At 40.7% G+C, this 26,637-nt stretch overlaps 1 protein-coding gene across 2 annotated transcripts in view; it reads right to left on the bottom strand.

Annotated features, from left to right (window-relative positions):
• MAML2 (mastermind like transcriptional coactivator 2) overlaps window positions 1-26,637 on the bottom strand; it is a 342,775-nt gene that overhangs the window by 57,306 nt on the left and 258,832 nt on the right. The gene's annotated exons all lie outside the window — the stretch shown is intronic.

Raw genomic sequence — 26,637 nt, 5'->3', positions numbered from 1 at the left:
GCTCACTAGATGTAGGTAAAAATTAGGCATGGTGGGACTGTGGCAATATGTATTACATGAACACAGTAAAGAGAATGTTGAAAATCTAGGTTCTTGTATCATAATTAGAATAATATTGCAATATTCTGGCATCGATATTTTATTTGTGAAATTATGTAAGTCAAGCAAATAGTAGGAATAAATATTACTTACAGAAAAAATGAAGGAGTCTGGGACAACGTATTCCAAACTGAATTCTATGGAATTCTACTGTTTTGTGCATTATTACTGCATGCCATAGGGAAGACACATATCAGAAAATAATGAATTAGAGAAGCTTGGTTGGTTTGTTTTACTTGCAAGACTTAGAAATATCTATGTTATATTGGTGTGCATTATGACTCTTCATTGTTTCTTATACTTATTTGGCCACAGGAACTTGTGTATGGGTGTGTGTGTGTTAGCGAGATTTTCCATATTTCAGGTCGGGATGTATTATACTGAACACAGCTTAGAAATGTTTATCTAAAGAAAAATTTGAAATAGATTAAAAGATGATTAAACCTGGAGTAAATTCACTCAGAAGTTTCTCCATCCAAAACAATGTGTTAGGCACATAAGCCCTAGCCTAAGAAACTCACACACAAGACTCATACATGAGCTTACTCTCATTGCCAGCATTTGCACTTGTTCCATCTGGCTGGAATGCTCTTCCTCATAGCCTACTTCCTTACTTTATATGGGTCTCTCTCTTCCAATGTTGTCATACAGGGAACTTCCCTCATAACTTATCTAAAATGGTACCCCACCACTCTTTAACTCTTTATCTTGCTTAATTCCCTTCAAAGCACCCCACGTAATTGTACATATTTGTTCATTGTTGATCTACTCTATGGGGCTATAACTCCATGAGAGACATGTCTGCTTTGTTCAATCCTGTATTTCCAGAACTTAAAATAGTACCTGTTATTCAGTGGCCGCTCAATAAACAGTTGTTGAATGAGTGAGTGAATGAATGAATGAAAACCATTCCATAAGAGTACTACAGAAAGAATAAAAAAGGAGGGGCTGAGGAATTTAAGTTGAGGCTGCTAAGAAAGACTTCCTGGAGAAGATGGCATTTGAGCTTGGCTTTGAAGATGGGAAGGCTTTGGACATGGGGCGAATAGGATAAATAGGCTAGGATAAACAAAACGCTTAATTAAAGGACCAGCTATAGCCTTGAGATAAAGATGGAAAAGAGATCGTCCCAAATCCTGGGCTAGGAGAAACCACCCTCAAACCAGGGTTCCACTTATCTTGAGTCTGGCCTGTTCCATTCACGTTTTTTGGATTCCACAGTTTACTCATTCATTCTAGTATCTATAATGTGCTAGGTACACTTCAAAGTGATACAGACGGAGCAGTGAGTAAAACATAAAAATCCCTGTGTTCATGGAACTTACATTCTAATGGGAAAAGAACACGATGAACATTATAGTTCATATTAGAAAGTGGTAGGTATTGTGGAAATATGGAGTAAGAGAGATGAGTAGCATTTTTTTTTAAGATTTTATTTATTCATGAGAGACACACACAAACAGAGAGAGGCAGAGACACAGGCAGAGAGAGAAGCAGGCTCCATTTCATGCAGGGAGCCTGATGCGGGACTCGATCCCCTGTCTCCAGGATCACACCCCGGGCTGAAGGCAGCACCAAACCGCTGGGCCACCAGGGCTGCCCGAGAGATGAGTAGTATTGAGGGAAGGGTTGCATTTAAACAAATTTTATTGACGTATAATATACATATGGAAAAGTGGACATATCATTCAGGTGTCTGAATTTTCACACCCTGTGAAACCAGCATGCAAAACAAAACCCGATTATTCCTGGCAGAAGCACTGCCTCTGCCAGAGGTAACCATTACCTTATTTCCAGTGACAGGGCTCAGTGTTGACCCCCCCCCCCTTTTTTTTTTGTACTTTACACAAATGGAATTGTGTATTATATCTTCTTTTTTTAATCAGGTGTTTTTCCCTCTGTATTATGTTTATGAGACTCATCCTTGTTTTACATATGATTGTAGACTAATCATTCATTCTGATGGCTGTCTAGTATATTCTAGTGTGTAACCATACACTTTATCCTTTCAATTGCTGATGGGCATCTGGATGTATTTGGGTTGTTGGCTTTGTAGATATCGCTCTTGTGAGCATTCTGATCATGACTTTGGTGAGGGTATGGATTTTTAGATAGGCTGATCAGGATAGGGCTCATTAAGAAGGGGATATTCAAACAAAAACTTGAAGGATCTAAGGAAGTGAGCCATGGTAATTTGGGGGAAGAGAAGTCTGGGCTGTGAGAACATTCAAGAGGCAAGAGTGTGCCTAATGTGTGAGAAACAGGGAGGAAGCCAAAGTAGCAGAGTGAGTATGAGGGAAAAGGAGTAGAAGATTCATACTTGTTTCCTGAAATGTCTAAGTCTGTCCTTTGTCCTTTCAGTTCCCAGTGTCGTCCTGGATGTGAACCTCTCCTTTTCCCCACGACTGCACTGCCTTCCTGCATTGACTTGGGACCCCCACTGGTCTGCCATGTTGAAGTCAGAATGGCTTCTCAAACTCATATCTAATCACGTCACTCTCTTGCTAAAATCCCAGTGTGGTTCCCTGCTGGATAAAATCCAAGACTTCCACCTAGAAACCAAAATCCTTCCCCCCTGGCTCTCATCATACCCTTTTTATCTCTAAGTCAGGCTTGGGTCTCTGTGAAACCTTCTCTCCATCTCATTGACCCAGAATTACAGAGCAAGAGCAAAGCCCTGCTAATAGTATGCTGGCTACCAGCCAATTCTTAACACTCTCCTAATCCAGATACAGCCTTTCATTTAGGACTGGGTGCCCTTGAGAACCCACGAAGAACACCATTTTTTTCTTAGCTAACTTTTATTACTCTACTTACCTAACTACCTAAGAAGGGAAGGAGAAGCACCTAATGCTGATAGCGTTTTACAGGCAGAAACATGAAATATCAGACACGTTAACAAGTGGATTTGGGTTCTAACTAGCAAAACAGGCTTCCTGTCACAGACCAGGGCAATGACGAGAGAGTGTGGGCAGGGCGGTCCAAGCAGAAGGCTGGGTCCTGCTGTCCAGGAACAGAAAAGTACTTGAAAAGAAGGAGCAACATAAAGAAGCCTTATAAAAATCCTCAAGTGGAAATAAGAAGAAAACTTTGCCATCTGGGTTATGGAGAAAGAGCTGCGAAGGGCTGCCAAATGTACTTTAATGGTCATTGGTGGGAAACCTGCTTTCTCCATATACAGTGAAAGGATTCCAGAATGTATGCTGCACACAGATGGCAAAGTACTTTACATTTAATATAAAAATTTTCCCATCAGAGGAAGACCAGAATCAGTGAGAAATTCCTGTTAATTTCCTCTGGTTAAAACAACAATGAAAACTAAATGGACAACAGAATATCTGGTTGAATATTTCAACAAAGAAAAACATATTTCAGGGGCAAATATTATGCATCAGGAACTATGCTAAGTAGTAACAGTATTACAGAGGTGACTAAGGCAGAGTATCCTAAGTATTTTGAAGAATACAGAACAGAACAGATCAGAACACAAGGCCTGTCATGACACACAGGTGGTTATAAAGGTTCCTCACCCCCAGTGTTTCCCTTCCCTGGGTGCTGCCTGTTATGATCCCTGACTTCCACCACTCTTTGAGTATAAAATGCTTCCCATTCCTCCCGTTCTTATATACTATTTACTGAGTGTATATTATGCACCAGCGTTGTGCCACACTTGGGAATTTCTATTAAGATATAATTACCCTAGGTAGGGAGAAATCTTAATCTCCACCCATAGTGAGTTCTCAATAAATAGTTTTTGAATGAATGCATGAGGCCATTATCAGCTAACACCTTAGAAAGGATGGTGATCGCAAGCCCAGGAGGGACTGACAGGGCAGGTGGCTGGGAGGACGTACAAGCATCTGGCTGCTGAAAATAGGTGAACAAGAGGAAAAGCAAATTAACAGTCTCTTGGCATGTTTGTACCATTTTGTTCAGAGCTGAATCTGGCTCAGTTGTGTGGAAATGAGAGGTATTAAGAGGAAAAAAAAGAGCCATTTGAGTCCTTGAAGATGAGATTTTTTGCTCTCCATCCTCTGTGATGAGAGGGCTCTTGTTCCAGATGAGAGCATCAGGATGACTTTCTGCAAATTGGGTATGGCTGCCCTGGTGTGATTCTCTTGGTCCATGAGCACCCTCTGGTCAGGACCACTATGCATGCAGTCATAGAAGTTTTGACCACATGAGGGCTGCTGGTGAAGAGAGCAAGTGTGGGCTGAAATAGATCCAGCTTGCACTTTACTAAGCCTTTCACCTAGGATGGAGGGGGAGAGTGATGGATAGGCCCTGAAGATAGGAAGCCTTTTTCTGATTTTCTCAGGGTGGTTTCTCTGGAGGTTTTCTCTTGTCATGTAGATGTCATGGGTCATAACATTGAGCAAAGCCATTTTTGTTCATCAGGTTCTGTATGAACTATTGGATCTAGAACAAAAAGCCACTCTGGATCTGCAGATTGCAGAACTCTGTCTCTCTGTGCGCACAAAAGGACTTGGAGGAGTGGGTGGTGCCCGCCTATTCTGGCAAAAAGAACAGGGCAGGGGCTGAGGACCCCTGGGTGAGTCCCTGCCTCATCACTTCCTCCCTGTATGACAGTGGGTGGTCACCTCTCAGCCCCAGCTTCCTCCTCTGTGTGCTGAAGGGGTTAAGGAATCTCTGAGGTTAGGGAATGGGTTAGGGAATCTCTGAGGTCCCTTCCAACCTCAGATTTCAATGATCCACTTAGAATGCCATCAAAGATGAAGGTCTTTACCCTTTCAACATTCCTTTCTTGCCACGAATAACCAGTTTCAAAAAAGTTGCCCGCCTGTGGCATGAATAAGCTGGGATCAGAGTTGTCCAGTTGTACCGTGCAGACACAGTGAGAGAATTTACCTTCCTAATGCCCTTGGAGAGTAAGCCAAAGATTGAAAGCGTTCATCAAAAGCTACCACACAGGAGGGAAAACAAGAAAAGGATATGGTGTGCCTGTGGAAAGTCTCTTTTGGGCTGATCCAAAAATCTTGATTCGGTCTAAATCCTAATTTATGCACTGGGTCACAGAGGGGACCAGAATTCACCAAGTGGAAGGAGTATTTTGTCACTCAGATAACCGAGTCAAACAGAAAATACCCTTCCAAATGGGTAAAACCTCCTTGTAGAGCCCAGAAGATAAATCAAAACAGAAAACCGGTGACCTAAAGAAACATTTGTCTGCCAAAGTGATGTAATGATGGGATTTTTTTCCCTCGTAACCTTTTGCTGCCCCCCTCTCGTTTTTTCTCCCAGTCAGCAGACTTCTGGGTTTTTATTTTTTTCCCTCATTTCTGTTATTGTGTTTGGTTTTGCCCTTGGCTTTTGCTTTTCCTAAGTCTCATTTCTGAACGAAAGGCTGTTGAACCGCAGAATTTGCTTTCAAAAGAACTGAACGATTTCCTTCTCCTTCCTAGCTTGCCTCTCGCCAGGCCAGCAGGCCGCGCTGCCCGGCCGGAGAAGCTGGCAGGAGCAGGGGTCTGGGGTTGGGGAAGGAGGGGGCGAAGCGAAGGGGGCAGGCAGGGGGCAGGGGAGAGGAGTCTGAGCAGCCCAGGTGAGGCAGAGGCAGAGCTAATGAGAAGCATATGCCGCCAACCATTTTAAAGTCTGGCTTGAGCCAAGGGAAGTGATGAATTGCAAGAATGTGTTGTGTTCATAGCCGGGGAGCTGGCAGAAATAGCCTGGCTAGAGGACTAGGATGGAAGTTTTTTTTTTTTTTTTTTTTTTTTTTTTAAGGACTCAGGCTTAAAAATACATTTCTCTTTGTCAGCAAAATGTTCTAGTTTCAGAACTATGAATGGTAGACTACATCTGTCAGACGAATGCATTCCTCACACCTCCAAATTTCTAAGATGCAACTTACCTTCAAATTAAAAGATTAATGCTTGCCCCCCAAAATGGACTTAAGTGACAGCACAGCTCTGAGCTACTTGGAACATTCTGAGTACACAGGACGATCTCAGCCCCTGGATTTGCGTAGGCAAGCTCATCTCTATCTGAGGTCCCTGGGGAGGGCAGGTAAATCCTGAGCACAGGTCTGGGAAGACTTGCTCCTTCCTTTCCTTTTCCTTCCCCCACTAATTATTTGCCAAGTATCTTCTAAAGTGCCAGGGTCTGTTTAGAGGAAGATACGCTGGAGAAATGGAATCCGAGTCATTACCTCCAACACAGATGCCTCTCAGCCCAGCCAGGATGATTACAGAGGCTCCACTTCAGGGGCCAAGGTTAAAGCTCTCTTTAAACATTTAGTCCCCAGAATCACAGCCCCCTACTTGGCAACAATAAGCGTGTTAGGTTGTGCTCTTGAGAAAGAGCTCAGCCCAAGCCCAGGTCAGAACCTCACAGCGGGAAGACTGAATGTCTAAGTTGCAGCTCTCAGGAAATATTTACCTGTTTGCTATGGGCACCTTCCACCTGCCTTCTGATCTCTTTCCTTATTTCTAGCCTGATTGCTTGTGGCTATTCAGTTCTCAGCAATGTGACAGGCATAGGTGTCCACGTACTTACTGTTCACCCCTGTTTCCCCCTGGGGCCTGGTTATGGGGCTGGCACTTAACAGCTAAACAAATAGTTGAATGAAGCAATGAATGTTTTTTCCCCAAATGCCCTAATTCGAAATTTCCTTTCAATTTCTTGCTACTCAACCAACTGACCTCTCACACCAAAATCCAAACAGTTTTATCTCAGATCTTGGATCTGGCATCTAATATTAAGAAGCCTTGGGCCAATCACCTCGTTCTCTGAGCCCATTTCCTTACTTTCAATGGGATTAATTAAATTTACTCTACAGGTATGCTTTAAGGATTCAATAGATAATTGAGAACTTAAAACTCTTTTTTTTTTTTTTTTTAGACTTTATTTATTTATGATAGTCACAGAGAGAGAGAGAGAGGCAGAGACACAGGCAGAGGGAGAAGCAGGCTCCATGCACCGGGAGCCTGACGTGGGATTCGATCCTGCGTCTCCAGGATCGCGCCCTGGGCCAAAGGCAGGCGCCAAACCGCTGCGCCACCCAGGGATCCCGAGAACTTAAAACTCTTAGCCCATCTCTTGGCATGTAGTGAGCATTCAAAAGGTATTGATTAGCTCCTCTTTCATCCATTCCTTCTGATAATCTCCAACAAGTATTAGAAAACACTGGTTAACAGAAGTCACACTAAGGTATGAATGAGGAATGGGTTTAGTTTTTCTAGTCTGTAGGAGAAAAAAATCGAAGTGGGAAGTAGGATAGTTTTGAGAATCTGGGACTTTTCGTGGTTTCTCTCCATTCTGTTCGACCTCTGTTCTCCGCATTTTGCTTGGACACTCCAATTACCCCAGCATTCCAGATCAGGTGTCACAATGGGGTGTCCCACTTTGAAAGGTTGCTAACCTTCATATACACTGCAATTAGTATTATTTAAATTTTATTTAATGGGAGAGCAAATTAACAGAAAACAAAGAAATCTGGATTGCGAAATAAGAATGTGGAAAAATAAAAATGCAGTATCAAATTACATGATTAAAGAAAACAAACAAATAATTTTTCCTTCTCTGTTTTCTTTTGAAGTTCCCAATAAATAAAGCTTACGAGGATGAAACTATTCTTATAAAATCCACCCTGTAATGGATGGATAAAGAAGATATGAGATACACACACACACATACACACACTGGAATATACATAGCCATTGAATGAAATGAAATCCTGCCATTTGCTATGAGGTGGATGGAACTGGAGGGTATAATAGCATAATGCTAAGCAAAAAAAGTCAATCAGAGAAAGACAACTGTCATATGATCTCACTCATATGTGGAATTTAAGAAACAAAACAGAGGAACAACAAGGAAGGGAAGGAAAAATAAAACAAGATGAAATCAGAGAGTGAGATAAACCATAGGAGACTCTTTTTTTTTTTTTTTAATTTTTTTTTTTATTTATTTATGATAGTCACACAGAGAGAGAGAGAGGCAGAGACATAGGCAGAGGGAGAAGCAGGCTCCATGCACCGGGAGACTGACGTGGGATTCAATCCTGGGTCTCCAGGATCGCGCCCTGGGCCAAAGGCAGGCGCTAAACCACTGCGCCACCCAGGGATCCCAGGAGACTCTTAATCATAGGAAATAAACAGGGTCGCTGGAGGGGCAGTGGATAGGGGGACGGGGTAACTGGGTGATGGACATGAAGGAGGGCATGTGATATAATGAGCACTGGGTGTTGTATGTAACTGGTGAATCACTGAACTCTACTCTGAAACTAATGATACACTGTATGTTAATTTTGTTGAATTTAAATAAAAAAATAAAAACAACAACAAAAATCCACCCTGTATTTTCTGTAAAACTAATCATTTGTACTGTGATTCAGACAGGACAAAAATGATTTTAAATAAAAAAATTTTCTTACACATGTAGGCCATTTTATTTATGCAACTGTTTTCTTGGAGAATGTTTTAGGGGGAGTTGAAGCAAAGAAAGTAAATTATACAATTTTATTAAATTTTACCTTCACTAAAAAAATTATATGAGTAAATGGATTTCTTCAAGTTTCCCAAAGAAAAAGTTATGTTATCTGACCAAAGTCTGTCTTTCTTTTTTTCCTTCTCTTAGGTTGGCAAAACCTACAGGAAAATACCCACTTATGGCTTTAAAATGCTGATGTGTCTACATTTCTACCCACTCCCCATGTGAGTTTAAAAATTTATTTGACAATTAAACTGCCCAATTTAGAATTTTTCTTCCCAATTGCAAATTCTTTCATTGCACAGATCTATGAATTAATCAGAGCAAAGTAGGAACATGGTAGCAACAGTGAAAGAAGTTAGGTTAATTTTTTTTCTGGCAGAAATACAGGTTCAAGTACATTATAAGTAGACAAAACATTAGCTGAAATTTTTTGGAAAAGCTATTAAACTTTCCACTATAATGAACCAGTGAGCTTCTAGTATCTCAGGTAGCACTGTATCAACTTAGAACTTGTTCTTATGGTATTTAGTACATCTTCAAGGTAGATAATGAGTTGTAATTATCATTTCTTTAAAAGGGCTCTGACAGGCCCAACCATGGAGTAGCGACTTCAGAGTCTGCATGCAATGCTCTAATATTTTCTTTACTTCCCTTTGTACTTTATGCCCTTTGTGGATCATTCGAATTATAAGCTCCATTTTAGAATAGGTAGTAATATAAAATAGAGGAGAGAAAAGAAATCAAAATAAAATGAGGACTTCCCCTTATATTTTCATCTAAACTTAACTCTCGGGGATCCCTGGATGGCTCAGTGGTTTAGCACCTGCCTTTGGCCCAGGGCGTGATCCTGGAGTCCTGGGATCGAGTCCCGTTTTGGGCTCCCGGTGCATGGAGCCTGCTTCTCCCTCTGCCTGTGTCTCTGCCATTCTCTCTCTCTCTCTCTCTCTCTCTCTTTCTGTGTCTATCATGAGTAAATAAATAAAATCTTTAAAAAAAATAAAAAAATAAACTTAACTCTCTTTTCTATTTTGATTTCTTTTTTTTCCCTTCTGACAAAAGGAGGTAAAAGTACTTTTTTAGAGACATGTAAAATCTCTTCCCACTGCATTCACAGATCGACACAATAGAAATGATGCATAATTGATATACCATCTCCAGGAAGATATCACAGAACACAGAACATGGGATTTGGACTGACACTAAGCATGACCTAGCTCCTGGCTCTGCCCCCTTCTGTTGAGTGACCTTGGGCAAGTCTTGTGATCTCTCTGAGTTTTGGTTTCTGCTGAGATACAGAGTTAGTGATAGTTAATTAAACAAGAGACTATGAGTAAAGCACTCTGCATGGTGCCTGGCATATATATTCATAACTTAATAAATAGAAACTATTATTATCATTCATGGAGTACTTAATCTTTTTTCTAAGGCAAGTTGGTATTAGCCAAATTCTCTACCATCCTGTGGCTGTTTAAAATGTGAAATATTAAAGAGTTTCGTGGTTCCCATTCATTACAAAAAAAATCTCCCTGACCACTTGGAGTAAGGATTATTATCATCACTAATAATTTAAATCAGGGAAGTCAAGACTTCTCTGTGCTTTCCACTTAAGCAGCTGTGATGCCATTCAACTGTGATTGGAATTCACTCCCTTAATGAACAGCCAAACTATCTTAGATGTTTACTATGGTCCTTTTCAACTCTTACCTCTTTGATCTCATTTTATCCTCACACCAACTCTGTAAGGAAGGGCAAAACTCAAGATTCTTAGTGGTATGGTTTTTGGGCTGGGATAATCTTTTCAGATGAGATAGGTCTCCTGTATATTTGTAAAAGTGCGTGTGTATATTAAAGAGCTCCCTATATTTGAGCTTTGAAGGATAAGACTGCTGATTGGGGGTGGTGGGGTTGACACAAAAGGCAGGCATGGTGTCTAGGATCATAGAGCTAGAGGGAGGGGGCAGAGCAGTGGATGTGGCTGTGCTTTTATTAATTCCATTTTGGGAAATATTTGTGGCAGGTGTATGATGTAAGAATGAGCTGGTCACAGGGACACTGGATATGTTTCTTAGGCTCCACTGCAAGTAACTAGATGGTGTTGGCAAAGAGTTAAGAAAAACTCCTTCTCTTTTTGCATGAGAATCTGACCTTTGGTTAACTTCTTAGCTTGGTTGCCCTGGAAACAGATAAAGATGGTATGTGTCAACTATGTTACTAGGCAACATTGCATATGGTAAAAATGACCCCTCATTGGCACACTGCATCTGGACTGGGGGAACTACAAATGAACTGTAAATACCTGATGGGAATGCCATGCTTTGGACTTCCATGAGTGCAGCAATTCTTGTAACTAGAATTTCCCTTGCTAGGACCCTGCAGGCTATATCTTTGGAGTTATTACAAGAGTTATTGACTGCTGTGGGATAGAAGGCTTTTAAGCAAAAGCAGTTCCTTCACCTGCCCAATATGGATTCCATCATCTAGCACCTGAACTGGTAGGGCTCTAATTACAGAAGAATGCTTGATGCTGCTCGCTAGCAAGCTATCGTTCCTATCCTATGAACTTCTGAGTAAACTGATGTCAGATGTGATGTTCAGTAGTTTTGTGAGTCTAAAAGTCTAGTTGAGCTTCAGAAACTGCCTGTTGAATCTTGTAAGTTTGTTTAATGTCATGGTGATATCCTCTGGGTAACCTGTGAGGCATGACTTCTGGGAATGGGTTTGGAACATCCAAATGAAGTCTTTTGTAGAACTTTTATTGATAAACTCATTCATCCAGCCAGCCGTCTAGCCAATCAGCCAATATTGAATCAGGATCTACAATGTGCCAAGCATTGTGCTAGACACAAAAAATATTCAAGATCATTTCTTTCGATCAGCCCTCACATCTTATGTAAAGAAAAGAGGCATATATTGATTATTAGTAGTTGAAGTAATAACCAGCGGCCAATATTTCTTAAATACCAGGTACTTTACATGCATCATCTCATTTAACCTTTGACAAGGATTCTGCAAAGTTGATAGTATCCTACATATTTTATACACATGAAATTAGGCACAGAGAGTTTGCCTCAATGGCTTTGGAATTCAGGCAGCCTGACCCCAGATTATAGTCCTTAACCAGTACATTATTTAATGTGATATGCACCTTAATAGTGATTCTCATCAAGGATTTCATTCAACAAGGCTCAACTGGCTCTTCATCTCCTACAATGCCACCGATCGAAATGTGTTCCAGTTGTGCATCAGGCCCATGCTTCTCTTTCTCTAGAGAAAACTTAAACTACTCTCCTGATACAGCCTACCTAGCTTCGTTTTCCAGTTCTGAAGGCTAGACTCGCCGCTGGGCCGAAGTGAGCACTGTGACATTTTATGCCTTCAATAATTCTCTTTTGAACCTAGATTATGAGACAAAATAATGTATGTAAAGTGACAAATACTGAGTCTGTCACGTCGTAAGCACTCTATAAACCATAGCTATTGTTACTCTTTCTTCTCATGTTGCCTGCAAAATGCCAAAAATTATTGGGGAGGTGGACATTGCAGTGGCTTTAGCATCTTGCGTCCTCTTTAGTCATATATATTCTTTGTGTGTCTGTCAAGAACATTTATGAAGCGCTCAGTGGGTGGGCTGTAGAGTATCAGAGAAAATAGAGCCAGGTCCGTCAGGATGCTTATGACACATTTAACAACACAGACAAGGACACCTGAAAGTGCCTTCGGAACCCTTGCAAAAAGGCTCCAACTACATAAAAATTACCAGTTCTCTAATTCTCTTCCAGGAAAGGGCCTGGTTAGACTATGCAAGACAGTAACCATACTTCCATAGAAATAAACTGAGGACTCAGAAGGCAGTCAATCTCCTCTTTGCCACATCCCACTGCCTCAGATTTATCTACTCCATTTGGCCTCTGCCCAGTCTTTATTAAACATGGCCTTGACCAGCAGCCAACCTGTGTCAATTCTAAACACTTGTCATGAGGAAAAACCTTAACTGGTCTATGGTTCTGTCCACTATAGACTGTCTGGTCTTAGCTGGACTATGGTTCTGTCCACTATAGACTGTCTTGTCTTCTGGCACATTGGTACCTAGTGTCAGAGCCATTTGGGCCCTTTCTGGGCCTGGGATCTCAGACCAATTTCCCACATTATGAGTTTCCTTCATATCCTAAAATAACAGAGACATTCTTCCCACATTCTACATCTGGAGATCTCAGCTGTCTCTGAAGATTCAGTACCTACCCTAGATTTTGAAAACCAAGTTCTTGTGCTTCTGCTTGGGATGAGGCCTAGAGCCAAAATAAATCCAAGATAAAAGATCTCAGTTAAAGGACCCACCTCTGGTGATGAGGCTTGCCTGGCCTGGATGTCTGGGGTGAGATTTAGGTGCTTGTCCGTCCAAATAATTGACACTAAATGGAGAACAAACTAGAATGTCCCTGAGTACTCAACTTGGTTCACTCATCAAACATTTACTGGGTAGGTACGGTGCTATGTTTTGGAAACAGAAAGTTGGTGAAGACGAGGTGCGTTCCCTGAGAAATTCAAAGTCATTTATTGTTCGTGTAACATAGAACATATTCATCAGTTTGTTAGAAAAAACAACAACAACACCAATTCTCAAGCTCTCCTGGAAGAAAGTGTTCACTGCTTCCTCTCGCCTGGAGTTCTAAAATGTCTGACTTGATAAAGAAAAACACCATCAACTGCCACCAGAGCCTCCTCAACTGAGAATTCTGCAGCAGAAGTGATCTTGATCATCTCAGAAATCCCAGACAGAAATGGAAGCAATATAAATAAACATAAAAGAAAACAGAGGTGCCGTAACACAACTATAAATTGCTTTCTCCCCGACTTTCTTCCAATCATCCAGGGCAAAAGAGGGAAGTTGGTCTTTGTGGCAGAGAATAGACCAACAGCTGTTCTATATCCTGCCAAGAGGAGAGAGACTTATTATAAATAATAGCCAACAATATGTCCTTTGGGACTGGAGACTCAGCCAGTTTGTGGGGGAAGCGCGGAGGAAAAAGGAGGGTTAATGGGATGGGGGGGTAACCAATGCAACAGAGGATGAACTAGGAGAAAACCCTATCAAATTTTCCTGTGTACTTATGTTTCTATTACCTCATTAGGGTGATTACATAATGCTACTCCATTTATAAACTAAAAGGGAAATAAGGGGCAATATTCTCATTAGCAGTGGCTGATGCGAGACATTAACATACCAGTAAAGTCATGTGGGTGAACAATTAATATGTTTGGGAACATCTTTTCGTCCTCTCTTCATCTGTTTGGTATTTTGTCTGCCCCTTCTCTTTTAGCCATATATGTGTATCTGTGATTCAGAAGCGGAGATGGAGCTGACAGCTGGGGTGCCCTCATTTTGAGAGCCCTTCATGTAAGACATTTCTGGAGTTTGTTTTTATGGTTTTATATTCTAAAATTGGGAGATACAAGTGAAAGATCTTATAGCCACATACGGTTCTCTTCCTGCCCCCTCTCTGCCAACTGCCCCCCGCCCAGGGCATCCTAGCCAGCTGCAGATCAGTGTTCTGAAATTTCTCATGTCTTAAGATATTTTTCTACTTGTGGAGAAACATCATTGTCTCACATCTCTTACTAGCTAGTGTCCTAATTCTAAGTTGTAACTCTAGGTGGGGAACTCCCCACCCCCCTCGCCTATGGCTGGGGGGCGGGGGAGGGGGAACCTTCTGTTTATGGAAATACTATTAATTTGCATCTCAACGTTAGAAAATAGCTCAGTGGGCCCGTAAAATTCATCAAGTGATATTTAACAAAAGAAGAAACTTTCTCCTAGAGCTGAGAAACCACTTATTCAGATAGTTAGCGGGAGAGTCCAGGTGGGGACCCATACACGACCCATATACGACTGTAATATATAATTTCTAAGGGAGGTTGGGTAATTTAAGGAGTGTCTGTTTTATCCACGGGTCTTCTAATGAGGGCGTGTGGGGAGTGTGGGGGTGTAGGGAGAGATCAATCCTGCTAAAGGGTTCCTCAGAGAAAGAATTAGCTGTTTAGCCTGTATTTATGTCTTACATGTGGTTTTCATTTGATATACTCACCCTTTATTCCTACATAAACTTATTTCATCTCTGTCTCTCCATTTTCTTATATTACCTCTGGTTTTAATTTTGGGGGCTCCCAAATGCATTATCGCTAAGTTATCCTTTCTCTGGACATGAGCACTTACTTTGCATTCGTTCTTATGACTGCAAACTAGATGAAGAGCTTGGGGGATAGCATTGCACATGAATAGGGAGGAATATCTATTCAGATTAGAAAAACAAAAGAAACCTTTAGACCATAGATGGTAAATTAGGGACTGGGCTCTACTTAGGGCCTGGGAATTAGCATTTACCTAAGTTAGCAATTGGTCTGTTCCTTAAAGTATAGGGTTCCATAAGTTTTTCTATTCATATCTTTTTTTTTTTTTTTTTTTTTTTTAACAGTATCTTAACTATCCAGCAGATGGCATCTGCTTCAAAACTCAAAAATTCCATTTATGTTTCAGGACAAACAGGATACTGGTGCATTGAAACCTCCCTTAATTGACTCCTACATTTAATACCTAAAAAAAGGCTGCTAGAAACACACCTAAGGGTAGACAATTAATTCCCTTTTTTGAGGTAAGAGTCATTCTTTTTTCTTGCCAAGCCCGTGGCAGCATCATGGATACACAGGAAAACCTCAGTCATTTCAAAGGAAACATAATCAGAATTAAACTCAGAAGCTCACTTTAAAAATCTCTTACTGGAGTTACCTTCAGCATGAAACAAGAGCTGAGTATTAAGGTCAGATTCAGAAAAGCAATGCTAATCTCAAACCTCCTCTAAGGGAGAGAGAGGCAAAAATGTGCGCCAGCTCAAAGAAGTAAGAGATGACTGAATACACAAAGCTTTCTGGATGGTTACCATACAGAGCCCTTTTCCTTCTTATTTCATCTGAAGACATGGGTGTGATTGAATGACTTCTAACATTTAATGACACCTTTGCTCCAGTGCTTTGTAAAGCTCACACATGAATACACAGATCCATTTCCAGATGATCCTGGGGGCCCCATCCTTTTGTGTCAAGCACAAAGAAAAAAGAAAGAGAGGGAGACCCAGAGACAAAGAAACAGCCCATGTAACCAAGCTCCGAACATGATTTAAAAAACCAACTTAGTAAACATCAATCTTTAGACGTGTTATGTGAAATGGAGTCATACTCCAAAAGAAATGTTGGCTACGTTTAAAAGATCACTTTGTCTAAAGAAAATGCCAAGTTGAATTTCCCAGCAGTAAGTCATGTCTACAAGAAACTGACAAGACAAAAGCAACAATGTGAAAAGGTGAAAGATAGATCATGTGAGAAAAGGTAATAATGTTATAACCCTGTTGCTTTTTTTAAGGGTCTAGTCCCCCCCCCTTTTTTTGGTATCATTTTTCAGGGATCAATGTGGCTGTGAAAAGAGCAATGGGTTAGAAATTAAGAGACTTGTGTGACTTGCTGTGTTACTTTGTGTGAATAACGTCACCTCCCCAGACCTCAGTTTCCATCTATGTAATATAAGGAGATGGGACCAAATGACTTTTGGGTTCACTTTGAGCTAATGTTTGTTCTTACGGGGCATCCCTGCAGCCACAGAGCAGCCTCTTAGCACTCAAGTGTGAGTGTGAGTCATAAGGAAGGACAGTGGGAGCTTGGATAGTGGTAGGGTCTGTCGTTAGTTTGCCAAAACTGAGCCATCGGAAAGGTATGTGGTAAGGAAGCATTTTAGAAGACTTTAGTTGCATTTTCCACCTTTCAGTTCCACGGCTCTTTTCTGGGGGCAAAAAAAAAAAGGAGCCCAGGTTTGGAAGCTGTCTTAGAAATGAATCTGCTTGTTCTCACTTTTAGATAAAAACAAATGCATTTGACCATTTGATTCTTTGTGTACAGCGTCACGCATGTCGGTGAATCTTTCTCCAACTTTAGAATTTAAAAATGCCTGACATCTCCACAGTTAATATACACAATGGATTCTTCAGAAATGCAGAGTTAGAACATTTGAAGCAGCTGAATGCTGATTTATATGAAAGCTGAAAGTGTACAGTACTAATAAAATGTATCTTTGACATCTTGGCTTCCAGAGAAACACACTTCCTTTGTTCATTCACAAGTCTACTCTATTTCCACCTCGGATTTAATTATCTTCCCAGTTCTCATTTGCGTATGTGTAGGCTACCATTTACAATACACCAAGCCCTATGTGTGGGAGGCACAAATCCTTTCATTCAAAAAAAAAAAAAAAATGTGGACAAGTCATTTTGACTGCATAATATGAGCTTCAGACAAGGCCAAAAGGATGCTAACTGTATTCCAAGAGTATCAATGTCCTTGAAATGAAATTTGCTGTTTGGTGTATTGATCCACATCATCACTTAGTTGAGACTGTCAATTATGAGTCCCATGCAGAAAAGAATTGATCTCTTTTTTCCCTCTAAAATCATAGGCCATTGGAATTGAGAGGGGCTTTATAAAACAATCTAGTCCAACTTCCTCATTTTATAGATGAGACCAATGAAGCCCAGAGATGTAGAAGGTTTGCCTCAAATACCCAGATGGACAGTAGCAGAAGTGAGATTAGAACTTGGATTTTTTAATTTACACATTGGCATCAGTTACACATCCATTCTTCTCATGCTCCCAGTATCTATCTATCCATTTCCCCATTCAAAAACAAGTAACCTCTGATGCCAGGGCCTAATCTGGACTTGGTAAACAAAATAAAATGTCCCTGATTCTCAAGAAGCTCATAATACTTTGTTTGCCTTTCAACAATCTTTTGGGGGGAAAAGATAAGGCCAACTTTATAGTTCTCAATAAATATAAAAAAAGAGAGAGATTAACATTACTACAGCAAATGTTCCACTTTCCTATTCTTTAAATACAGAGACACTTCATTTATTTGACTTTGGCAGAGAACAAGGTGTTCCACATAAGTAAACCCTGCAGACCACTGAAATACAACCCTTGAACAGAAATCATTCTTAAAGTATATTTCATACTTCCCTGCCTTTGGAAACAAAAGATATTGAACATGACTTGCATGTTTGTTTGTTTGTTTGTTTATTTATTTATTTATTTATTTATTTATTTATTTATTTATTTATTTTATATGACTCAGAGTGATCGCTTAGGAACATCCATTATCATACTGGACAGTGATCCTGTTCTGTGTCTAATTTTCCAGATCACCCCTATAATATCAGGCAGTTAACGATTTTCACTGCAAGTTACCCATACCTCTAGCAGTGATTTCATAATCTCTTAATTTGCAGGGCCAAGAGTCATTTCAGGAAATGAATAAAAAATTATATCTTGAATCTGTGTCATAGTTAGTAAAGCTTCAAGCACAGGTCTGATGTGTGGTATCCATGCCTTTGATGGGTGGATTTGGGGACCAAAATTATACACTTTTTTTTTTTTTCTGATTACTTCTAAGCTTAGGATGATGTCAAGAGGGCTGGGGATGCTGTGCCTCTAGGCAAGCTGGCCAACACCGCAGTCAGCCTCAGACCAGAACTTCCATCTTATCCTCAGAGCAGAGAGCCATGATGGGACCATAGAAGCCCGAGCAATTTCATTCAACAGGAGTGAGACTGTGTCTTTGAGGTACTTGGTTTAAATAGTACCCAACCTTCTCTATTTCTATCATGGGATCCATCAGAATTCTGCCCACCTGCCTGCTAGAATTATCTCCTGCCCCACCAATTTATAGTTCAGAAGTTCCAGATTCTACTTATAGTGTGACCTCCTGACAAGCCCCACGTCCAGCCCTTTACGTAACAGGAATTCAGGTAATCCCTAAAACTGTGTCAAGTAGACATAACTATCTCATTCCACAGGAGGAAACTGAGTCACAGGGAGCTTAGGTGATTTACCTAGGGTAAGCTAGCAAGGAGGGAGGAATTAGGCCTCTTGACTTGACTCCCTTTGTCAGAAACGTTAGCATACCCAAGATGGTGACTCTGCAAAACTATGACTAACATAGTTGATGACGTTTCTTAAATTACTTGAAATTTCTACCTTAATACTACTGGGTCATAGGATGAGGGTGGCATGGTTATGAAAGCAACTTATGAAAAAAAAAAAACCAATCTGGATTTCAGCTCATCGCTTGTCCCTTTGCAGGCATTGATTCAGATTTTCTCATCTCCTACTCGTGTGTTCTTTGTGTGTGCTTTATGGTGAATTATAAGGTCAAGGAAAACATATAGCAGCCCACATTATGCAACATACAAGTGGATAAGACTACCCTCTTTCAAGTATTCCAAAAATATTTGCTGGGAGCTAACCCAGGGGCAGACATTCTCCTAGTCACCAAGGACTTTAAGATGGATAGGAACTGGAGCTTCTGACATTCCATGGGAGAAACAGGATTCTAAGGAAACAACCAGATCAATGTGTTAAGTGCTAAAATAGAAATACACTAAAAGATGTTATGGGAACCTAACACTGGACTCTGCTGAAGGAGATGCTCAATAAGCTGGGACTAGGTGGTTGAGTATAGCCAGGAGGGAAGGGGAACGGTACTTGAGGCAGAGAGAACAGCGAGGATGGATGGAAGAGCTTCACGTGTGCTGTATTTCCATGGCTGAAGCCATGAGCGCAAGTGGCGAAGTGAGGTGGGGACTTTAGGCCCTGAGGATTAAAATAATTCTGTGAAATGATTCAACTCTACTGCGGCCATTGTTATAAGTGCAATGACTAAATATATGTATGACAAAATTTTCAGGCACAATGCTAAATAGACAAAACATGAAGTTAAATTTTTTGGAGAAAGCTAGTACGCTTTACACTACAATGAACTCATACTCTGGTATCCCAGATAGAATACAATCTGTTTGGAGCCCGTTCTCATATTATTTCGCATGTCTTCCTTCAATTCCTTCCTTCCTTCAATCCATCTTCCTTCCTGTGTATCTGTGATTCTTAACTTTTTAGGCCATGTTTCCTGATTTTTTTCTATTTAGAAAGCATTGATATTTATATTATTACACAGCACAAAATCACCTAAATAATCACTTTATAACATTTCAGTGAGAACATGAATGCCTACAGAGAGGCCCTGGATCTAAATGAAAAGAAGTAATGATTGCTTTGTGTCTCGTATTTAGGTGTTTCATCATTTTGAATGTATTTTTGTGTCTGGTGTAAGAAAGTGGTCCAGTTTCATTCTTCTGCACATGGCTGTCCCGTTCTCCCAGCACCAACCACCAGAGTTACCTCTTCTTTTCAGTTTCTTTCATGGAGGCATCTCTATATATTTCAGATCCACAATAACTTGAGAATCTAAAGAGCTGACCTCAGGTCCAACTCATTTCCTCATTTTCCAACTGGAAATTTAAGTGAAAATTACACAGTATTGCACTTCTTTCAAGAGTATAAATGAACTGCAATTCGTTAAAGGTGAGACCCCTTTTTTTATGAATGAAGTGCCATATTCAATGTTACTACTCTCTATTCCCTGGAGAGAATATTAGAGTTCTTTGGGAATAAAATTACCTCTTTCACAATCACCGCTAAGTTTTACTTTACTAATGGTTGTCTTGTGGGTGGGATCTAGACTTATTACTTTCAAAGCACTAGTGCAGAGAATGCATAACCTGAATATCATAATCTGTCTATCAGGAACCAGGTTCCAGTCACATTCTTCGGCGGCATAGTGGGTAACCTTAGAACCCAAGAGGTAGGGTGATTCCTGGGTCTCCTGAGAAGTTGGACCTGAGGTCAGCTCTTTAGATTCTCAAGTTATTGTGGATCTGAAATATATAGAGATGCCTCCATGAAAGAAACTGAAAAGAAGAGGTAACTCTGGTGGTTGGTGCTGGGAGAACGGGACAGCCATGTGCAGAAGAATGAAACTGGACCACTTTCTTACACCAGACACAAAAATACATTCAAAATGATGAAACACCTAAATATGAGACACAAAACAATCAAAATCCTGGAGGAGAACACAGGAAGTAACTTCTTTGACATCAGCCATAGCAACATCTTACTAGACACACGTCTCCAGAGGCAAGAGAAACTAAAGCAAAAGTAAACTATTGGGATTTCACCAAGGTGACAAGCTTCTACACAGCGAAGGAAATAATCAGCAAAACTAAAAGGCAGCCTGTGGAATGGGAGAAGATAGTACTCTATGATAGAGGGCTAGTATTCAAAATTTATAAAGAACTTCTCAAACCCAACAACAAAGACCCAAATAATCCAGTTAAAAAAGGGCAGAAGACATGAATAGACACTTTTCCAAAGAAGACATCCGGATGAAAAGATGAACAGACACATGAAAAGATGCTCAACATCACTCATCATCAGGGAAATACAAATCAGAACCACAATGAGATACCACCTCACACCTGTCAGAATGGCAAAATTCAACAACACAGGAAACAAGTGTTGGAGAGGATGCAGAGAAAGGGAATGCAAACTGGTGCAGCCACTCTGGAAAACAGGATGGAGGTTCCTCAAAAAGTTAAAAATAGATCTGCCCTATGGATCCAGCAATCACTACTGGGTATTTACCTAAAGGATATAAAAATATTTATTTGAAGAGATGCATGTACCCTGATGTTTATAGCTGCATTATCAACAATAGCCAAATTATGGAAAGAGCCTAAATGTCCATTGACTGATCAATGGATAAAGAAGATGTGAGATGTGTATACACAGACACACACACATAAACACACACACACACACACAATCAAATACTACTCAGCCATAAAAAGAAGGAAATGTTCCCATTTGCAATGACATGGATGGAGCTAGAGTGTATTATGCTAAGGAAACATGTCACTCAGGGAAAAACAAATACCATATGATTTCACTCACACGTGGAATTTAAGAAACGAAAAAAATGAACATAGGGAGGAAAAGAGACAAACCCAAAAACAGACTCTTAACTATAGAGAACAAGCTGATGGTTACCAGAGGGAAGGTGCAGGGGTGGGATGGGTGAAATAGGTGATGGAGATGAAGGAGGACACTTGTGATGAGCACCGGGTGTTGTATGGAAGGCATGAATCACTAAATTCTACACCTGAAACTAATATTGTACTGTATGTTAACTAGCTGGAATTTAAACAAAAACTTGAGGGGAAAAAAGAAGAGGTAACTGTGTCCTGTGTGTCTGGCAATTCTGGAACAATGCTTATTTGCTCTATAATTTCTCCTTAAGGAACTCTGCTAGGTTGTCGAATTCCCAAGCAAATCCTCACATCAGGGATTCATTTAGAAATCCTCTGGATTTGTTTTAAGCAGATTGACAGCTATTCTTTTGATTACAAGAAACTATCTGCTTGGACTGTTCTGCCCCTCTGGTTTTTCTGGATGAAGAGATGGTGTGATTTCAACAGTTGGGTGAAGCACAAAAGTTCACACAACAGACTGCATATCTGAAGGGTGATAATGCTTTTTGAAATGACCTGGAGGCAGGAAAGCCATGCAATGTAGGTCTTTTTTTTTTTTTTTTTTCCGGAGCAAAGTCACCAAAGGATGAAATAGAAAAGTGGAAAGCAGGTTTGAAAAGATGAATACAGTTCCCTACTAAGTGCATCGTTTGTTCAAGTAGGAAAAACTGAAAGCACTTTGCTTTCCTGGAACATAGGCATCTACCACTGGGCCAGTTGTGACATCTGGATGTCACAGCCTGAGTAAAGAGTAATGAATCCATAAACCCTACAAGTCAAGCCACTTTCTTTATAAATGAAAGGGATAAAAAAATCTGTAATTCAGAATTTCAAAAGGAATATTTTCAGGTAAATAATATCCATTTCAAACAAAACTTCCCGTCTCTCCTTTTTTTTTTTTTTGTAAAGATTTTATTAACTTTTTTCATGAGAGACACAGAGAGAGAGGCAGAGAGAGAAGCAGGCCTCCTGCGGGGAGCCCAATGCAGGACTCGATTCCAGGACCCCGGAATCACGACCTGAGCGGAAGGCGGATGCTCAACCACTGAGCCACTCGGGTGGACCCCCTTCTATCCTTCCTTTTTTTTTCTTTCTTCCCTCCTGCCCTTGCTTCTCCTCACCCCGTTTCTTAATTTTTCTATGTGTTAGGAGGAAGTGTCTCAAAGTAATCCTGATTCCTATAAATAAAGCCCAAAATAGAAATGAAATGAAATAAAGAAAAACCCCTCTTGATCTCAATGAGCAAAAGCCTTTGGGTTTCACATCATGTGGGGATCCTTTTGTCTAGTGTACTATGAGCTTCATAACTGCATACAAGGAACACTTTCTGATTGACTACTTGATCACCCTTAGTAACAGTAACTCTGAGAACAACAAATCCAAAGTGTGACCTGACCAGTATTTAACCTCTGGAAACAGAGGGCTCTTCAAAGCAGTGTGAGACACATTTACTGAACACCCACCATGTTCCAAGTATGGGGAATCAGATGTTTAACGTGAAAGCTCTGGGCAGCCCAGGTGCTTTGTTGGATGGAAGTCCCATAACAAGATAGGAAACCATCACACTTTGAGAGAGAAGTTCCACTTGGGCCATTATTTAAAGGAAAAATTTTATTTAATAGAAATATAGCTATCTGAGGAATCAGATTAGAACAAAATCCTACAGCTTTGACTTTCTTTTTGTCTATTTAATCAATCAAGATACAGTAAATTAAAAGTTTGTGGGGGGGGGGGTGGAACAGGGGACTTTTTCACCTTGGTTTTGCTACATAGAATGACTCAAAGGAAACAAAAAGTTGCTGCAACTGGGTTGTGGCATTTGTAATAAATGGCTCAGCCTCTGAAGGCCCAGACACTCGGCGATTTAACTGGTAATGCCAGTGGGATGATGTAGTATTTCCTGTACCGTTTTAACTTCTCAATAAGCATGTAGACACTGCAGTGGGGCGCAGGTAAAAAGTTCATAGCTGGAGGGGGTGTACAGGAGGTTCTCAACAAAGCTATAAGCTTACATAGGCCTCCAGCTGGAAATAACCTTGGGAGGATGGAGGAGGGGCTGACACATGGTAATGATTTGAAATTTACAGGACGTGGCCTTCAGGGCTACAGTAAGGGTGTCAGAGTTTTCTCTCAATGCGGTTCTGAAGTCTGGATGAGGGGGAAGGAAGGGCAGTGGGGATCCAGTTTACAAGCCAGGCGCACTTTTAGAGGGTGGCTGCCAATTCGGCTTCTCAGGGTATCTGGGGAGGCCGAGCACCGCTCACCACCACCAGCTCTCCTTACCCCAAAAGTACTCTTTTTGGAGATGGGTTTCAAAAGGCCACCTCCATGAGATGCAGCCACCCCCGGTTTTTAAAAATCTCATCTAGAACTTCGTATTCAATAGTGTTTTTCTTCCTGGATCTTTTTTTTTTTTTTTAATTTTTTAAATTTATTTATGATAGTCACACACACACACACAGAGAGAGAGAGAGAGAGAGAGAGAGAGGCAGAGACACAGGCAGAGGGAGAAGCAGGCTCCATGCACCGGGAGCCCGACGTGGGATTCGATCCCGGGTCTCCAGGATCGTGCCCTGGGCCAAAGGCAGGTGCTAAACCGCTGCACCACCCAGGGGTCCCTCTTCCTGGATCTTTAACTGTGTACATGACTTAGTGTCTCCGTACCTCCCCTCAGCCTCTCTCACCTTGACATTCTAAGTGTCTCCATGATCCAGAATCACTCATCTCTATCACCCTGAAGCCAACCTCCACCTCATAAAAGCTTTCCAATGGCTTTATGTGGACTTCCAGATAAAACCCAAACAAACTCTCTAACATGGTCTACAAGCCCTCTACGGTTTGGTTGCAGTCTGAGCCCAACCCTTCGGTCCATCTCTCTGGCACCTCACGATCTTTCCTTCCCAGCATATTTCTGATTGCTTACTTCTCGGCTCTGTGAGCACTCTTCCCTCGCTTGGGACATGCTGTGCCCCGACCACCACCACCCACCATCTGCCTGTGGCTGACTCTTCCCCCAGGGCTCATAACCTGCTCCAGGGACTCCTAACCCTCAGACAAAGTTATACACCCCCATACTTTCCTATGATTCCCCTCTCATAACCCATTCTTCATTTTTATTATTTGTTTAGTATCTGTTTTCTCAGCTAGACTGCCAGTTCTGGGAAGTCAGGGGCTGTCTCTGCCTTTCTAGCATTGTACCTATAGCAGCACCTAGGGCATGAAGCTTGGATGTCTGGTCCTACTATATGAGAACTCAATAAATTTTACTTTTTAAGTAAGTGAATATAGCTACTATAATAATAACTGCCATGGACTGAATGCTAACTACATGCCCAAGTATGTATGCTCAACTTTATATTTTAATAGGTATTATGCCACTTAATCATCACAGTGGCCCCATTATTACCTATAATACATATTATTACTCCTATTTATAGATGAAGAAACCAAACCTTAGAGAGGTTATTAACTACTTAGGTTACCTAGCTCAAAAATGGCATACCTGGGATCTGAGCCCGAAGCTATCTCACCACAAAACCTGTGGCAAATAGCTACCCAGTACATTAAAACACACACACACATAAATACTTGTGAATATATTAGTTTCTTCCAATTTCAGAATCTGTTTGTAATTGTATTTGACTTGAATTCACATGATTAGTTTCTAATTCTAATGAGAGTCTCCAAATTTGACACCCAAGTCCAGCCCTGAATTTTTTTTTTTTTTTTGTCCAAAATACAGTGTCGGTGGAACTAGATAGAGTTCAACCAAGGGCTTTGGTTGTGCTCAGATGCTGCCTGTGTACTTAGAAGTGAGATGAGTTCATGTCTGTACAATCAGCCAAGAGTGGCCGGGACATTTTTACCTAAGGGTTCCAAGGCTCATGATCAGGACACTGCTGTACAGCACCTTGTAACTCTATTTTCCTAAAGATATGTGGTTCCTGTCCTGCCAGGTTGGTACCAAGATACTCTACCAATTAGGAAACATGAAATTAGGTCACAGCAGCTCAATATGTAAGAAAACTCCCAACCAGTGGGGTGATTCAGTAAGGGGCCATCTGTGCTCCTGAAGAATGGATGATGTTAGCAGAAGTTCCATTACCATTGGTCAAGTCCTACCCTAGAATGATGCATACATTGGGTGGTTGGTTATACAAGAGAACTTCTAATGTCCTTTCAAATTCTATAAGAAGGGATGTTTGAGGAAATGTTTATGTAAAGGATTCTTTATTCTTTTTTATAAGACTTTATTTATTTGAGAGAGAGAGAGAGAGAGAGAGCATGTGTGTGTGTGTGCGCACAACCACAAGTGGGGGGAGGGGCCAGAGAGAAGTGAGGCTCGAACCCAGGACCCTGGGCTGAAGTCAGATGCTCAATCAAGTAAGCCACCCAGGGGCCCCTTGTAAAGGATTCTGATGGTTTGTCTGAATGTTGAAAATAATTGTAAACTGTATTTATGAAGAATTCAAGCTTTGGACTTAGACCTTCTTAAGTTCAAGTACTTTCTCTGCCCTGATGAACTGCTACCTTGGGCAAACCTCTGGGCCTCTCAAAGCCTCTCTTTCCTTTTCCATGAATAATAATATTTACTATTATATTTGCAGAAGGCAATATATTCAGAGTGTGGACTAAGCTTCCTAATTGTGTGATCTTATGCCTGTTAACTAACCATCATGCACCTCAGTGTGTGATAAGATGTGGAAGATAATAGCATCTTTCTAGAAAAGTTGTTGTGAGGATTAAATGAATTAACAATGTAAAGTGCTTGGAACAGTGCCTGGCTCTGAAAAAAACCTTTAATTGATTTTAATTATTATTGTTATTATAATCTTGGAAACAACTCACAGGGTTTCACTTTCTATCCAGGAGCCTCTTATTTTATAAATTCCATCACTGTTTGTCATTTTGCTTGAATTCTCAGTGCAGAATAAAAGTTGAAAATTTAGAAATGATTAGAATTCATGCCCTCAACCAGGAAGCCACCATCTCAACAAGGGACTGTATTCTTAAAAAGCTAGAAGGAATGTTTTGTGTCAAAGTGGACAGGAAATCGCTTATTTCCAGAACCTAAAGTATCTGAACAAAACTGATTTTTTTTTTTTTAATTTGGAAAATGTTCTGAATC

Source organism: Canis lupus, chromosome 21, assembly GCF_011100685.1.
Source record: "Canis lupus familiaris isolate Mischka breed German Shepherd chromosome 21, alternate assembly UU_Cfam_GSD_1.0, whole genome shotgun sequence".
Taxonomy (NCBI): Eukaryota; Metazoa; Chordata; class Mammalia; order Carnivora; family Canidae; genus Canis; species Canis lupus.
This window is presented reverse-complemented; position numbering and strand designations above follow the sequence as displayed.